Raw genomic sequence first — 16,691 nt, 5'->3', positions numbered from 1 at the left:
TTGGTGCAGGGAAACTTTCACTTTTGTATTAATCCATCAAAGTTTTTTTTCTTTTTTTTTTTTACATACTTAAGCTGGAAATTTTATTGAAGCAATTCATAAGGTTGAACCATTTAGCCAAGAATCTGCTGTACATTTTCACGGTAGGGGGTGGGGGCAGGGAGACAGTTTCTAATTCCCTTTCCTTCTTACCAAACTCTGCTTCTAATACCATCACCAAGTCTGCCTCCCCTGGCGATGACGGTGTCATCTCTAAATGTGGCACATCTTACTTCTTTATTTAGTGTTAGGTGACAGTACTGTTACTATTTTCATAGATATAAAAAAATGGGTTCATGTAGGCAGACATTCCCCAGTGACCATAAAATATTATACAAAGTAAAACCCCAGTTTCATCGACATTCTGGGACCCTGGGATTTCACAGTCACGGTGTCTCTAATTTAGCGACTTCTCCACCTCAACAAGGTCCTGAAATTTTATATGACCTATTTCTATAACTCGTTCCATTTTGTGCAGTATTATGTATCCCCTGGCAAACATCACTTGGCAGGAAGGGACTCTCGGCATAGAGCAAAGTACCATATCACAAAGAAGGCAAAATGCCCACAGAAAATGCAGGGATACATTGATGCATGCAGTCTGTCCCAGGCAGGGAGGGTAAATAAAAAATGATCACTTCAGCTGTGCTCCTGTTTCCTAAACGCCAGTCTTGTAAAGTGTGGACCCTTGCTGGGCTGGTGAAGGTGACGGTTCGCGATTTCATCGGCCTCAGGGCTAAGAATTTAATTTGCTTTTCCATCAAGTTTTGAAGTGATACTACTCTCCTTTTCCCATGAGCACAGAGAGACTGACATCAATGCAAAAGAGAGAACTGGTTTGTCTCAGTGTTAGCAAATCGCCCCAGTTGTGCTTAGCATAGACATTGGTGAAATTCTAAGGTCTGTTTTGTACTAAACCAAGAAAATAACTAAGGTGCTCAGAGAGTTTAGAGGACTCAGCAGAAGTTTTCATTTCAGTAGATCCCTCAAGGTTTCACAAGGGAGGTGACATTGGAACTGGGCTTTGAAGGGAGAGCAGGGTTTCAGTTGATGGAGAGCATTCTAGAAAGCCAGAGCAGCATAAAAATGCCAGGCACCACGGCAAACGTGGTTGGGTGCAGGTGCACAGACTTTTCTTTTTTTTTTTTTTTAAACATCTTTATTGGAGTATAATTGTTTTACAATGGTGTGTTAGTTTCTGTTCTATAACAAAGTGAATCAGCTATACGTATACATATATCCCCATATCCCCTCCCTCTTGTGTCTCCCTCCCACCCTCCCTATCCCAACCCTCTAGGTGGTCACAGAGCACCGAGCTGATCTCCCTATGTCATGCAGCTGCTTCCCACTAGCTATCTATTTTACGTTTGGTGTATATATGTCCATGCCACTCTCTCTTTGTCCCAGCTTACCCTTCCCCCACCCTGTGTCCTCAAGTCCATTCTCTACATCTGCATCTGCGTCTTTATTCCTGTCCTGCCCCTAGGTTCTTCAGAACCTTTTTTTTTTTAGATTCCATACATATGTGTTAGCATACAGTATTTGTTTTTCTCTTTCTAACTTACTTCACTCTGTATAACAGTCTCTAGGTCCATCTACTTCACTACAAATAACTCAATTTCCTTTCTTTTTATGGTTGAGTAATATTCTATTGTATATATGTGCCACATCTTCTTTATCCATTCATCTGTTGATGGACACTTAGGTTGCTTCCATGTCCTGGCTATTGTAAATAGAGCTGCAGTGAACACTGTGGTACATGACTCTTTTTGAATTATGGTTTTCTCAGGCTATATGCCCAGTAGTGGGATTGCTGGGTCATATGGTAGTTCTATTTTTAGTTTTTTAAGGAACCTCCATACTGTTCTCCATAATGGCTGTATCAATTTACATTCCCACCAACAGTGCAGGAGAGTTCCCTTTTCTCCACACCCTCTCCAGCATTTATTGTTTGTAGACTTTTTGACGATGGTCATTCTGACCAGTGTGAGGTGATACCTCATTGCAGTTTTGATTTGCATTTCTCTAATGATTAGTGATGTTGAGCATCTTTTCATGTGTTTGTTGGCAATCTGTATATCTTCTTTGGAGAAATGTCTATTTAGATCTTCTGCCCATTTTTGCATTAGGTTGTTTGTTTTTTGATATTGAGCTGCACGAGCTGCTTGTATATTTTGGAGATTAATCCTTTGTCGTTTGCAAACATTTTCTCCCATTCTGAGGGTTGTCTTTTTGTCTTGTTTATGGTTTCCTTTGCTGTGCAAAAGCTTTTAAGTTTCATTAGGTCCCATTTGTTTATTTTTGTTTTTATTTCCATTTCTCTAGGAGGTGGGTCAGAAAGGATCTTGCTGTGATTTATGTCATAGAGTGTTCTGCCTATGTTTTCCTCTAAGAGTTTTAGAGTGTCTGGCCTTACATTTAGGTCTTTAATCCATTTTGAGTTTATTTTTGTGTATGGTGTTAGGGAGTGTTCTAATTTCATACTTTTACATGTAGCTGTGCAGTTTTCCCAGCACCACTTATTGAAGAGGCTGTCTTTTCTCTATTGTATATTCTTGCCTCCTTTATTAAAGATAAGGTGACCATATGTGTGTGGGTTTACCTCTGGGCTTTCTATCCTGTTACATTGATCTATATTTCTGTTTTTGTGCCAGTACCATACTGTCTTGATTACTGTAGATTTGTAGTATAATCTGAAGGCACAGAGCCTGATTCCTTCAGCTCCATTTTTCTTTTTCAAGATTCATTTGGCTATTCGGGGTCTTTTGTGTTTCCATACAAATTGTGAAATTTTTTCTTCTAGTTCTGTGAAAAATGCCATTGGTAGTTTGATAGGGATTGCATTGAATCTGTAGATTGCTTTGGGTAGTAGAGTCATTTTCACAGTGTTGATTCTTCCAATCCAAGAACATGGTATATCTCTCCATCTGTATCATCTTTAATTTCTTTCATCAATGTCTTATAGTTTTCTGCATACAAGTCTTTTGTCTCCTTAGGTAGGTTTATTCCTAGGTATTTTTTTCTTTTTGTTGCAATGGTAAATAGGAGTGTTTCCTTAATTTCTCTTTCAGATTTTTCATCATTAGTGTATAGGAATCCAAGAGATTTCTGTGCATTAATTTTATATCCTGCTACTTTACCAAATTCACTGATTAGCTCTAGTAGTTTTCTGGTAGCATCTTTGGGATTCTCTATGTATAGTATCATGCAAACAGTGACAGTTTTACTTCTTCTTTTCTGATTTGGATTCCTTTTATTTCTTTTAATTCTCTGACTTCTGTGGCTAAAACTTCCAAAACTATGTTGAATAATAGTGGTGAGAGTGGGCAACCTTGTCTTCTTCCTGATCTTAGTGGAAATGGTTTCAGTTTTTCACCATTGAGAACAGTGTTGGCTGTGGGTTTGTCATATATGGCCTTTATTATGTTGAGGAAAGTTCCCTCTATGCCTACTTTCTGGAGAGTTTTTATCATAAATGGATGTTAAATTTTGTTGAAAGCTTTCTGCATCCATTGAGATGATCATATGGTTTTTCTCCTTCAATTTGTTACTATGGTTTATCACATTGATTGATTTGCGTATATTGAAGAATCCTTGCATTCCTGGGATAAACCCCACTTGATCATGGTATATGATCCTTTCAGTGTGCTGTTGGATTCTGTTTGCTAGTATTTTGTTGAGGATTTTTGCATCTATGTTCATCGGTGATATTGGCCTGTAGTTTTCTTTCTTTGTGACATCTTTTTCTGGTTTTGGTATCAGGGTGATGGTGGCCTCGTAGAATGAGTTGGGAAGTGTTCCTCCCTGTGGAAGATTTTGAGAAGGATAGGTGTTAACTCTTCTCTAAATGGTTGGTAGAATTCGCCTGTGAATCCATCTGGTCCTGGGCTTTTGTTTGTTGGAAGATTTTTAATCACAGTGTCAATTTCAGTGCTTGTGATTGGTCTGTTTATATTTTCTATTTCTTCCTGGTTCAGTCTTGGGAGGTTGTGCTTTTATAATAATTTGTCCATTTCTTCCAGATTGTCCATTTTATTGGCATATAGTTGCTTGTAGTAATCTCTCATGATCCTTTGTATTTCTGCAGTGTCAGTTGTTACTTCTCCTTTTTCATTTCTCATTCTATTGATTTGAGACTTCTCCCCTTTTTTCTTGATGAGTCTGGCTAGTGGTTTATCAATTTTGTTTATCTTCTCAAAAAAACAGCTTTTAGTTTTATTGATCTTAGCTATTGTTTCCTTCATTTCTTTTTCATTTATTTCTGATCTTATCTTTATGATTTCTTTCCTTCTGCTAACTTTGTGGGGGTTTTTTGTTCTTCTTTCTCTAATTGCTTTAGGTGTAAAGTTAGGTTGTTTATTTGAGATGTTTCTTGTTTCTTGAGGTAGGTCTGTATTGCTATAAACTTCCCCCTTAGAACTGCTTTTGCTGCATCCCAAAGGTTTTGGGTCATCGTGTTTTCATTGTCATTTGTTTCTAGGTATTTTTTGATCTCTTTGATTTCTTCAGTGATCTCTTGGTTATTTAGTAGTGTATTGTTTAGCCTCCATGTGTTTGTATTTTTTACAGATTTTTTCCCATAATTGATATCTAGTCTCATAGAATTGTGGCCAGAAAAGATACTTGATATGATTTCAATTTTCTTACATTTACCAAGGCTTGATTTGTGACCCAAGATATGATCTATCCTGGAGAATGTCCCATGAGCACTTGAGAAGAAAGTGTATTCTGTTGTTTTTGGATGCAATGTCCTATAAATATCAATTAAGTCCATCTTTTTTAATGTATCATTTAAAGCTTGTGTTTCCTTATTTATTTTCATTTTGGATGATCTGTCCATTGGTGAAAGTGGGGTGTTAAAGTCCCCTACTATGATTGTGTTACTGTCAATTTCCCCTTTTATGGCTGTTAGCATTTGCCTTAAGTATTGAGGTGCTCCTATGTTGGGTGCATAAATATTTACAATTGTTATATCTTCTTTTTGGATCAATCCCTTGATCATTATGTAGTGTCCTTCTTTGTCTTTTGTAATAGTCTTTCTTTTAAAGTCTATTTTGTCTGATATGAGAATTGCTACTCCAGCTTTCTTTTGACTTCCATTTGCATGGAATATCTTTTTCCATCCCCTCACTTTCAGTCTGTATGTGTCCTTAGGTCTGAAGTGGGTCTCTTGTAGACAGCATATATACAGGTCTTGTTTTTGTATCCATTCAGCCAGCCTATGTCTTTTGGTTGGAGCATTTAATCCATTTACATTTAAGGTAGTTATCGATATGTGTGTTCCTATTACCATTTTCTTAATTGTTTTGGATTTGTTTTTGTAGGTCTTTTCCTTCTCTTGTGTTTTCTGCCTAGAAAAGTTGCTTTAGGATTTGTTGTAAAGCTGGTTTGGTGATGCTGAATTCTTTTAGCTTTTGCTTGTCTGTAAAGGTTTTAATTTCTCCATCGAATCTGAATGAGATCCTTGCTGGGTAGAGTAAGCTTGGTTGTAGGTTTTTCTCTTTCATCACTTTAAATATGCCCTGCCACTCCCTTCTGGCTTGCAGAGTTTCTGCTGAGAGATCAGCTGTTAACCTTATGGGGATTCCCTTGTATGTTATTTGTTGCTTTTCCCTTGCTGTTTTTAATATTTTTTCTTTGTATTTAATTTTTGATAGTTTGATTTACATGTGTCTGGGCATGTTTCTCCTTGGATTTATCCTGTATGGGACTTGCTGTGCTTCCTGGACTTGATTGACTATTTCCTTTCCCATATTAGGGAAGTTTTCAACTATAATCTCTTCAAATATTTTCTCAGTCCCTTTCTTTTTCTCTTCTTCTTCTGGGACCCCTATAATTCAAATGTTGGTGCATTTAATGTTGTCCCAGAGGTCTCTGAGACTGTCCTCAATTCTTTTCATTGTTTTTTCTTTATTCTGCTCTGCAGTAGTTATTTCCACTATTTTATCTTCCAGGTCACTCATCCATTCTTCTGCCTCAGTTATTCTGCTATTGATTCCTTCTAGAGAATTTTAAAATTTTATTTATTGTGTTATTCATCATTGTTTGTTTGCTCTTTAGTTCTTCTAGGTCCTTGTTAAACGTTTCTTGTATTTTCTCCATTCTATTTCCAGGATTTTGGGTCATCTTTACTATCATTACTCTAAATTCTTTTTCAGGTAGACTGCCTATTTCCTCTTCATTTGTTTGGTCTGGTGGGTTTTTACCTTGCTCCTTCATCTGCTGTGTATCTCTCTGTCTTCTCATTTTGCCTTACTGTGTTTGGGGTCTCCTTTCAGTAGGCTGCAAGTTCATACTTCCCGTTCCGTTTAATGTCTGCCCCCGGTGGCTAAGGTTGGTTCAGTGGGTTGTGTAGGCTTCCTGGTGAAGGGGACTGGTGCCTGTGTTCTGGTGTATGAGGCTGGATCTTGTCTTTCTGGTGGGCAGGACTGTGTCCGGTAGTGTGTTTTGGGGTGTCTGTGAACTTATTATGATTTTAGGCAGCCTCTCTGCTAATGGGTGGGGTTGTGTTCCCGTCTTGCTAGTTGTTTGGCATAGGGTATCCAGCACTGTAGCTTGCTGGTCATTGAGTGGAGCTAGGTCTTAGAGTTGAGATGGAGATCTCTGAGAGAGCTTTCGCCATTTGATATTACCTGGAGCCGGGAGGTCTCTGGTGGACCAATGTCCTGAACTCGGCTCTCCCACCTCAGAGGCTCAGGCCTGACACCCGGCTGGAGCACCGAGACTCTATCAGCCACCCGGCCAGGTATGTGGGGAGTTTCTTGCCTTTTAGGAAGTCTGAGGTCTTCTGCCAGCGTTCAGTAGGTGTTGTGTAGGAGCTGTTCCACATGTAGGTGTATTTTTGATGTAGTTGTGGGGAGGAAGGTGATGTCCACGTCTTACTCCTCCACCATCTTGAAGCTATCAACTTTTCTTAACTCCTGACAGATAATAAAATATCCTTCAGTTAACTTTTAGTCATAAAAATAGCTTCAATTCAACAGTTAAAATACCTAGTCTCATATTAACAGTGAAAGTCCCAAAACTTGACTTAGCGATACATTTTCTCCATCCTTCAAATTTTGCTGCCTTCAAGTCAGAAGTGGGGAAGGGGGTGTGTGTTTCTTCTGCCCTTTACTGTCTCCTAACTACTTCCTCTCCTACGGGGAAGCTACAGTCTGACCCCTCCGGGGCCAAAAGTGGGTGGCAGTCAAGCGAGGTTCTTGCTTGACTGGTATTTCCAGATGGGTCTGGCTGTTAATTACACATGGATTGTGGTGGTACTTTCCATGGGCTCATCAGAAGGTCCCTGAATTTCCCATGACCCCAGAAAGCTCTCTGGCAACACCTTCAACCCTTGGGCATCCAGAGGTACACTGCCAGCCTCCTCGTGCTGAGTTTTCCTCACTCTGTCAGTCAACCCTACACCACAGGCCCCCAAAAGACCCCACACCAGGCATCTCTCCCACTTGGTCCACATGTATCCACAGGGAACAATCACACATCCTTTACTCAAACTCTACGGGAGAAGGCTGCTCCCAGCACAGCAAGCACCTCTTCCAGCTCTGACACCAGAGCAACTTTGAGTCCTTCACCCACCCTCTGGAATTCCCATGCAGCTGTCAGACCCCAGTCCTCTGTGTCTCCCAGATGTGGAGAACACATTTCAAAGCTGTCCAGTTCGCTCCATGGAAACCCTTGCAAATTAGAGTTAGAAAAGGAGACTGTCACCTCTTTCCCAAAGGGAACAATTGTCTGTGCATACATATCCATCACTGGAAAGATAGAATAAATGACATTTATTTAAATGGGATCACACCACTTTTTAAAAACGTATTGAATTTAATTTCACTTGAATTTAACGGACAGAAAATTGTGAACTCAAGTCAGTGTTCCTTCTTCTCAAGAGATATTGTTTCTTAAAATATCCTTCTAAGGATAAGAAAAAAATTGAGGAAAACTTAGTTTTCAGTCATTCTTTTTTTTTCTTGTATTTTTAAATTTTAGACATAATTGACTAACTTTCTGCTATGAAAGAACAAGTTCTCCCATATCCCTTCTTCCAACTGCTTGATTTTTCTTAGTTATATTATTGTTTTACATTGTTCAGATTTATATCATTTACTTTGTATTCTGTAACCATGATTCTTATGGGTTTTAGTGTGAGATCTGTATTTAAATGGATTCAAGGTACCTACCAGTGATTTTATCACAGGGTCTCTATTCTTATGTCCTTTATTTTGATTCAACTCTTATTTTTCTAGATTCATTGATAAAGAAATTTTTTCTTTTTTTTTTTTTTTTGGCTGTACGCGGGCCTCTCACTGTTGTGGCCTCTCCTGTTGCGGAGCACAGGCTCCGGACGTGCAGGCTCAGCGGCCATGGCTCACGGGCCCAGCCGCTCCGCGGCATGTGGGATCCTCCCGGGCCGGGGCACGAACCCGTGTCCCCTGCATCGGCAGGCGGACTCTCAACCACTGCGCCACCAGGGAAGCCCCAAGAAATTTTCTTGAGTATTGCATGTTGTGCATGCTTTGTGTTAGGCAATGCCTGCCAGAAGTCTTTATTTGAAGGACATCTTCATTGGCTATAATATCCTTTGGTCAAAATTTCTTTCCTTCAGAATTTTATGGATATTATTCCATTGTCTTCTGGCACTAAATACTGGGGAGGTGGGGGAGGTAAAAGGAGAAGAGAAAGAAAATGAAAATGAAAAATGAAAAGAAATACATTTAAAATCAAACTAGGACCTTTTTTGTTTGTTTAAAGTTGGTTTGGCTTAGGGTTTAAGAAATTGTTATGAAGGTGCAATTCAATTCATTATTCCGGAAATTAACCTGGCTGGTTCAAGTTTGGCATTCATGGTTGGTTCACTGTGTCTCAAGATTTTGATTTATAGGAACTTGTATAGTCATGTGCATGAAAACACACACAGACACACAGACACACACAACCAGTAAGCACTGGATCCCAGCAAAAATGATAAAGATGACTTGCGAACGGGTAAGGTTTAGGGTACAGGTGAGGCTACGGAAACCTGTTAGGGTCAGGGTACGTGTTAGGGCACGGGTTAGTGTTAGTGTACGGGTTAGGATTAGGGTACGGATTAGGGTAAGGGGTAGGGTTGGGGTTAGGGTTAGGTTTAGGGCCTAACCTGTTTCTCATCACAAATCATTTACCTGGCTTAAAAAGTGCCCATAAAGGACTTCCCTGGTGGCACAGTGGTTAAGAATCCGCCTGCCAATGCAGGGGACATGGGTTAAATTCCTGGTCTGGGAAGATCCCACATGCCATGGAGCAACTAAGCCCATGTGCCACAACTACTGAGCTTGCACTCTAGAGCCCACAAACCACAACTACTGAGCCTGCATGCCACAACTACTGAAACCTGCGCACCTAGATCCCGTGCTCCGCAGCAAGAGAAGCCACCGCAATGAGAAGCCCACGCACCACAACGAAGAGTAGCCCCCACTCGACGCAACTAAAGAAAGCCCACGCACAGCAACAAAGACCCAATACAGCCAAAAATACATAAATAAATAAATAAAATATTTTTAATGCCCATAAAACTGGTGGCTTCTGATGTGGTACATATATACAATGGAATATTACTCAGCCATAAAAAGGAATGAAATAGGGTCATTTGTAGAGACGTTGATGGACCTAAAGACTGTCATACAGAGTAAAGTAAGAAAGAGAAAAACAAATGTCATATATTAACGCATATATGTGGAATCTAGGAAAATGGTACAGATGAACCAGTTTGCAAGGCAGAAATAGAGCCACCGATGTAAAGAACAAACGTATGGACACCAAGAGGGGGAAACAGGAGGGGTGGGATGAATTGGGAGATTGGGATTGACATATACACACTAATATGTATAAAATAGATAACTAATGAGAACCTGCTATATAGCACAGGGAACTCTTCTTCACTTCACTGTACAATGGAAACTAACACAACATTGTAAAACAACTATACCCCAATTAAAAAAAAAAAAACTAGTGGCTTCTGAATAGCACATTTCATCACCAAAGTCAAGGTTAGGGCTATCTGAATTAAATATGTTCTTCCCCATTAGGGAAATTGAAATTTGGAAGCTGGCTAACTGGTAGGTTCTGAAATCACATATCTCTAAATGCAAGGCAATTTTCTTTATTATGTTATCTTGAATTAGCACACTTGAAAAATTAGTTACCTTTTTCATATCGTTAAAGCCAGGCAACACATTATTTTATTTATAAGTCAGTACCTCAGTTCACTTGACAGAACTCTGAGCAGACTTACTGAATGATCAGCAGGCAGGGATCCTGGCATATGAATTATGGAGGAGACCTGCCAAGGTACACAGCAGGATTCGTTAGTAAGGATATAACAATCTGGTTGTAACATTTTTGAAGGGCAGAGTTCATCTGATTAATTAGAAAGTTACAGTGGAAACCCAGAGCATTTCTGGGAATTGATGGTCATCTGGGAAAACTAAGAATTTCGGACTTTGTTTACCCCCATTATGCCCAGCCGCTCACTAATCCCTCTGGAATTCCATTTTGCTGATCTTACTGTACTGTTGGAATCACTTCCGCAGTCGTCCTCCAGCCCTTCCACCACCACGACCACCATCACCTTGCCATTTGAAATTAGAGTCCTTGAAAGAGAATGGCTGGGTGATGCAGTTCCTGGTGTTGGTAGGAGAGAGGAGACGGAAGTGATACATACCCTAGGCTTCAGAGATGCTCTCTACGAGAGTGCAATTCTACCTTCAAGACCTAGAATCTGTGTGGAGACTAGACATAATCATGAGATTCATGAAGTGATGACTAAGCACTGCTCTCATTCTGTATAGGAGGCTGTGGGTTGAGTTCTCTGTGGTGGGGAGGGCCGGGGTAGATGAGAAAAGAAAGTTTAAGAAGCTCCTTTCTAGACTGTGGGGACCCACAGACTTTTTTCAATACAGGTCAAAAGAAGATTTCCACTTGAGATCAGGTAAGTAAATCTCATGCCCTGTAGGTAGGAACTGATGAACGGACTTAGATTCAAATTCTGGCTGCTCTATAAGTGACTAAACAGATCCCAGTTTTTCTGTGGCTTATAAAAACTGGCTCAGAGTAAACAACTCTCCCTTTCCCTCCAAATCCTGACACATTAGCCGAGCACCACGTGAAGATAAAACCGAAGGAAATTATATCTGATTTTCCTGTGTACCGTTCTCACCTGACATTTCCAAACGTGAGCACTAGGTGGTGCTCTTGAACCACTGAGGTCAATGTTCCTTTAGTTACTCCCTGTGCGAAAATGATGAGACAAAGGTTCAAAAAGAAAGAAACGGATGGGTTCTTGGTGCTTAAAACTGTATAATTCAAAGGAGTCTATAAAAATAATGAACTGACCCTATTAGGGACTAAGACAAAGGGGGTTTAGGGGCCTTGCCAAGTCCCACATCTCCTCTAAGGCTTAGGGTTCCAGCAGCCCCCTTTTCTCTCTCTTTGTTCCTCACTCTCCTGGGTACACTGCACTCCCCAGCTTAAATATCCCTACCCTTAATCAGCTGCAATAAACCTCTGAGGAAATTTAAAATAGTTTATATTCAGAAATGTTAAGACTGTGCCTTGGATAACCGATTCATTAACCAGGGTATTTCATCAACTTCCAAATATTTTATTATTCCAATTATTTTCTTAAAAGTTTCTGGAATACCCACCCCTTTGTATCTTTTGTTAAGTGAAAAATACTTACTTTGGGACAATCTATCCAGTGCCCTTAAATATTAAAATTACCTAACTCCCCTTTCTTTGACCAAACCACTAGGCAGCTTCTGATTATATGTAATGTGGCTTCCCCTGTAGCCTTCCTATAGGCAAAGAATGAGAACAGCTAATGTTTATTATTCCTACAGCATGCTTAGAACTATGATAAAGGCTGTACTTCACTTAATTCTCCAATCACTCTAAGCCTGCTCCCTCTTCTGTAAAATGAAGTTGATAAATGAGGCTTAGAGAGGATTGATCTGCTCAAGGTCGCAGTTACAAGTTGTCAAGCCCAGGCTAACTCCAAAGCTCAGCAAGGCCTTCCCTGACCCCGTGTGAAACACGATCTACCCCTTCCAAGCTGCTTTGCTCTATCACGTATCACCACCCGAGACACAACATTTTACTTGTTTCCTTTATCATTGTTATGTCCCCAGCACCCAGAACTGTGCCAGGAACGTAGGAGGTACTCGATAAATATTTGCGGAATATTTACTTCCATCTCTGTCAACTTGGATGAGAGGCTGAATCTGCCATTGAAAGAAGGAGCCACTTTGGGGCCTTGACACCCCCGATTTCTGAGCAAACACAGTAAGGGGCACATGCTGGACCACAGTGATTTCTGCAAGTAGTGTCCACCAACTACTATATAGGGAGGTAGACTGCCTCCCTCTGGACACCCAGCCACTAACTAATGAGGAGTGTTTCAGTCTACAACTTCAGACTCCTACAAACATGTATCGAATGGATATGTTGGGGTATAAACATCTTTTACTTCTTCTAACTTCTACCAAGTATCAAATCGCTTTTCCCCTTGAGTGGTGGCCCCCTTTATATCTCAGACCAATCTCAGAATTTTCTAACATTTGGGGACGTTAGAACAGCGTCAGTTCAGTTTTTGAGTCTTCAATCGCTTGTCTGCTTCCAAGTTCTCGTCACATCCGCCTCCGACTAGACAGGTGGTTCCAGTTGCCTCTTTCACACCCCCTCCCTCTTCCATGCACTTACCTTTTGGAGTTAAAGTAGGGGAGAAAGGGAAGAAAAACAAAAGCATGTCACTGACCAGCAGGATTGCTTATTCCCTTTCTTTTTGTTGTGGTTCCTTCTCTGGCTAATTGACTAGAGGTGGCTCAGTCTGTTGGCAGGTTATCCAAATGTCGGCTCTCTTTGGGGTTTATTCGTTGGTCCTCCCAAGGGTTCAAGGGGGTTAACCCCTCTCCAAACTCCTGCCAAGTGTTCTTGCTGCTGGGATGCACTCACCCCTCAGGTCACCTTCTTCTGAGGGGACCATAAGGATGGCCTTTAAACCCAGCTCCTTCCAAGGGGTCCACTCAACCCTCGGGAAACACACACTCTTGCTGTGTCATGTGGGGGAGGGCAGGCTGTCCCGCTGGCCCTTGTATTCTCAGCCCCACCATATTTCGAGGCTCCAGGAGCATCAGGTACTCCACTGGACCAGCAGGTCAGAGCTTCCAGAAAGAGACCATCACACTCCTTAATCTAGTGCCTGGTTCCAACACCTTCAGTCTTCTAGAAATAAGGATGGGAGGCCCAAGTGAAAAGCCTCCTTCCTCACGGTAAAGAAAGGATGAAAGGTTTGTTGCCCTCTGTTGCCTTGCAAAGCAAGTTCTCTCCCTCACCCAATACTGTTCTTTTGCGAAGTGCGAATGAGGGAGAAGTGATGGTGCCAGTTTTGCTAAAAAGACACTATAATTCGAATAGCTAGAAGGGCTCTGAATTTAGAATTTGGAGCATTTAGTATCTTTTGTTATCAATTCTAGGTTTAGTCAAAAGTCAGAAAAAAAAAAAAATGAAAGTTCCACTTGAAAAATGGCAAAGTCCCACTTGACCTCTAACCCCACCTGGTTACATATCCATGAACTGTGATCTCCTTCCTGACATGTATATTATGTGTACACAAACAGGCCAGTACATGACTCCAACTCTACATGTTATCCTGAAGGTCAACTGCACAGGTTGTGACACACAGCAAATGCTAAATAAATTATTAGTTATGATTGCTATCATTATGATCCCTTCCTATGATCTCCTTTTTTTTTTCCTTTACAGAGAAAGATGTCTTTCACACATTTCTTCTTATATCTTACTGAGTATGTGAAAAAAATGTTGTGTTTCCAGGGAAGTTTCCCTGGCGGTCCAGTGGTTAAGTGGACTGCAGGGGGCACAGGTTCGATCCCTGGTTGGGGAACTAAGATCCTGCATGCCATACTGCACAGCCAAAAATTAAAAAAAAACAACAACAACATGTTGCTTCCTGTAAGGAAATACTTTGTGAGATGCTCTTCTATTAATTCTTCACAGAGTAAACCTTCCCTTCTCTGAAGCATGGGAACCATATTGCTTCTTCTTCTCCTATTTGTTCCATCTTTCATGAAGTCAGCATATTGTCTTGCAAACTATAAATGCAAATATTTATTGACTGAAACATAATGAGTACATACTTCTCAATAACCTTTTTAAATTGAGTTAGAAAATGAAGCTGGACATGAGGCTGAAGTTTTATTAATTTTTCTGAAAAACAATGAAAGCTCTGGGTTTAATGAATAGATATTAATATTAACCTTAGTATTACTAGTAAGTATAATATTAGATTTTTTTCTTTCTCTTATAGGGAAATTTGTTGATGATACTATTTCTATGCAATAACAAATTTTAAAACTCATTAAATATCCCAATAATGTTTCAAACGGTAGGATTTCAACTTAAAAATAACAAGCATATATTACTAATTTTTCAATGATACGTTTTAAATGAGTCACAAGAATAATCTGTTATTCTAATGAGCTAAAATATCTCAAGCGTTACAAATGCTTACAATATCAAATATGTACTTATCATTCCTTAACCCTAAAATATTACAACCAAAGGTTTAATTTACTCTGTATTCTACTTATTTCTCAGCTTTTCTGAGGTTTAAACATGCTTACCCAGTAAGGAAGTTAACTACGTTATCCCAATGATTTTTGGATTGCCTTCCCAAGCAAAATGATGGGGACGTCTTCTCAGATAGCTGAGATGGCTTCAGTTCGCAGCTCCCATCAAGACTGTAGCTAACTTTCTTCTTCTTCTTTTTTTTTTTTTTTTTTTTTTTTGCGGTACTCGGGCCTCTCACTGTTGTGGCCTCTCCCGTTGCGGAGCACAGGCTCCGGACGCGCAGGCTCAGCGGCCATGGCTCACGGGCCTAGCCGCTCCACGGCATGTGGGATCCTCCCGGACCGGGTCACAAACCCGTGTCCCCTGCATCGGCAGGCGGACTCGCAACCACTGTGCCACCAGCGAAGCCCTGTAGCTAACTTTCTTACAGTGTTTTTGTTGGTTTTGCATCTCCTTGCTCCCCATAAGATAGATGAATGTCTAGTTAGCTCTAAAATGATTTTAAGGTCATTCCACTGGATCTTTCATGCTCTCAGTTAATTCTAAAGCACCCTCTTTGAATAGGAAGAATCCTCTATTCTTTTCTCCTTCTAACTATCTAGACCACAGTTTTCCGAATTCTAAATAAATGTCAGGGATTTGTCTGACTCTGTTATCATGGTCCTATGGTCCAATGACAAGTAACACAGAAGAAAAAGTAATTAATATTTTTGGAGGAGACAGCATAAGAATAGTACTCTAAAAGAAATTCCTTGGGGATTTCCCTGGCGGTCCAATGGTTGGGACTCAGGGCTTACACTGCCGTGGCCCGGGTTCAATCCCTGGTTAGGGAACTAAGACCCTAAAAGTTGCAACCCAGCCAATAAATAAATAAATAAATAAGTAAAATTCCTTGTTTTTAAGAACGAACCCAGCCAATAAATAAATAAATAAATTCCTCGTTTTTAAGAAAGAACCTGGGAAAGAAGGAAGGAAGGGAGGAAGGAAGAAAATTCCTTGTTTTTAAGAATGAACCCGGCCAATCAATCAATCAATGAAAGAAAGAAATTCCTTGTTTTTAAGAATGAACCTGAGGCAAACTTGAGGCCTGAGGCTGCTGAAGAAACATGCTTCATCCAGGAAATTAAAGTTCAGTCCATATATTCTTATGGTAAATACTCTGTAATGTGCTGAGGTCATTTTGTACCAGTTATTTGCACCTGGTGATGAGGTAGATATATATGGCACAGCTTCCAAAACACACTCTGGTGGTAGGATGTCAGGCAAGGGGAGGAGGGAGGCGGGGAGGATAAAAAAAAAAAAAGAAACGGAAGGAGCTCATGGAAAATGGAGAACTTGGGGATCTAGAAAGCCTATGCCTCCGCCTAGGAGCAATAACCAATCATATTTTCTATCAGTCATTCTTGTCAGTAAAATTGATATTCCACAGGAAAAAAGCAACTAATTCAATTCACAACTCAAACAATCAAACAAGTGCTTTTCTAGAAGACAACCATCATACTCTGGTATGTAGCACAGATGCTTTATGTGTATTTGCCGTTTTATCACAATGAATGTTGAAAAAATATGTTTAAGAAATGAGAATTAATAAAATCAATAATTTGCTGCCACTGCCTTGATCTGCACTAAATTGCTAGTGGTTTTACTCACCGCGTCTATGCACTCTCAATGCAAATCTCAACATAGTACAAAAGGCAAATATTATATCATCTTGGTATTATAAAAATAGTTTTGCCTCTGCAGATCCCCTGAAAGGTCTCAGGGACTCCTAACGGTCTGCAGACCACACTTGGAGAATCACTGCACTATAGAAAGCCCCAAAAAAGATTCTGTGGAAGTCTATTTAATGACAGGGAAAACCATGTTCATAATATATTCAAGTGAAATATAAGTATCAAAGAATATGTTTGTGCTCAACTCTTCTAACTGTACTTCTAGAAACAATCTGAAATACAGAAAAATGACAAAACCACCAATAGGAAGTGATTATATAAATTATAGTATATTCACCAAATAGCATAGTAGATAGCTAT

Source organism: Mesoplodon densirostris, chromosome 20 (assembly GCF_025265405.1).
Source record: "Mesoplodon densirostris isolate mMesDen1 chromosome 20, mMesDen1 primary haplotype, whole genome shotgun sequence".
NCBI lineage: Eukaryota > Metazoa > Chordata > Mammalia > Artiodactyla > Ziphiidae > Mesoplodon > Mesoplodon densirostris.
This window is presented reverse-complemented; position numbering follows the sequence as displayed.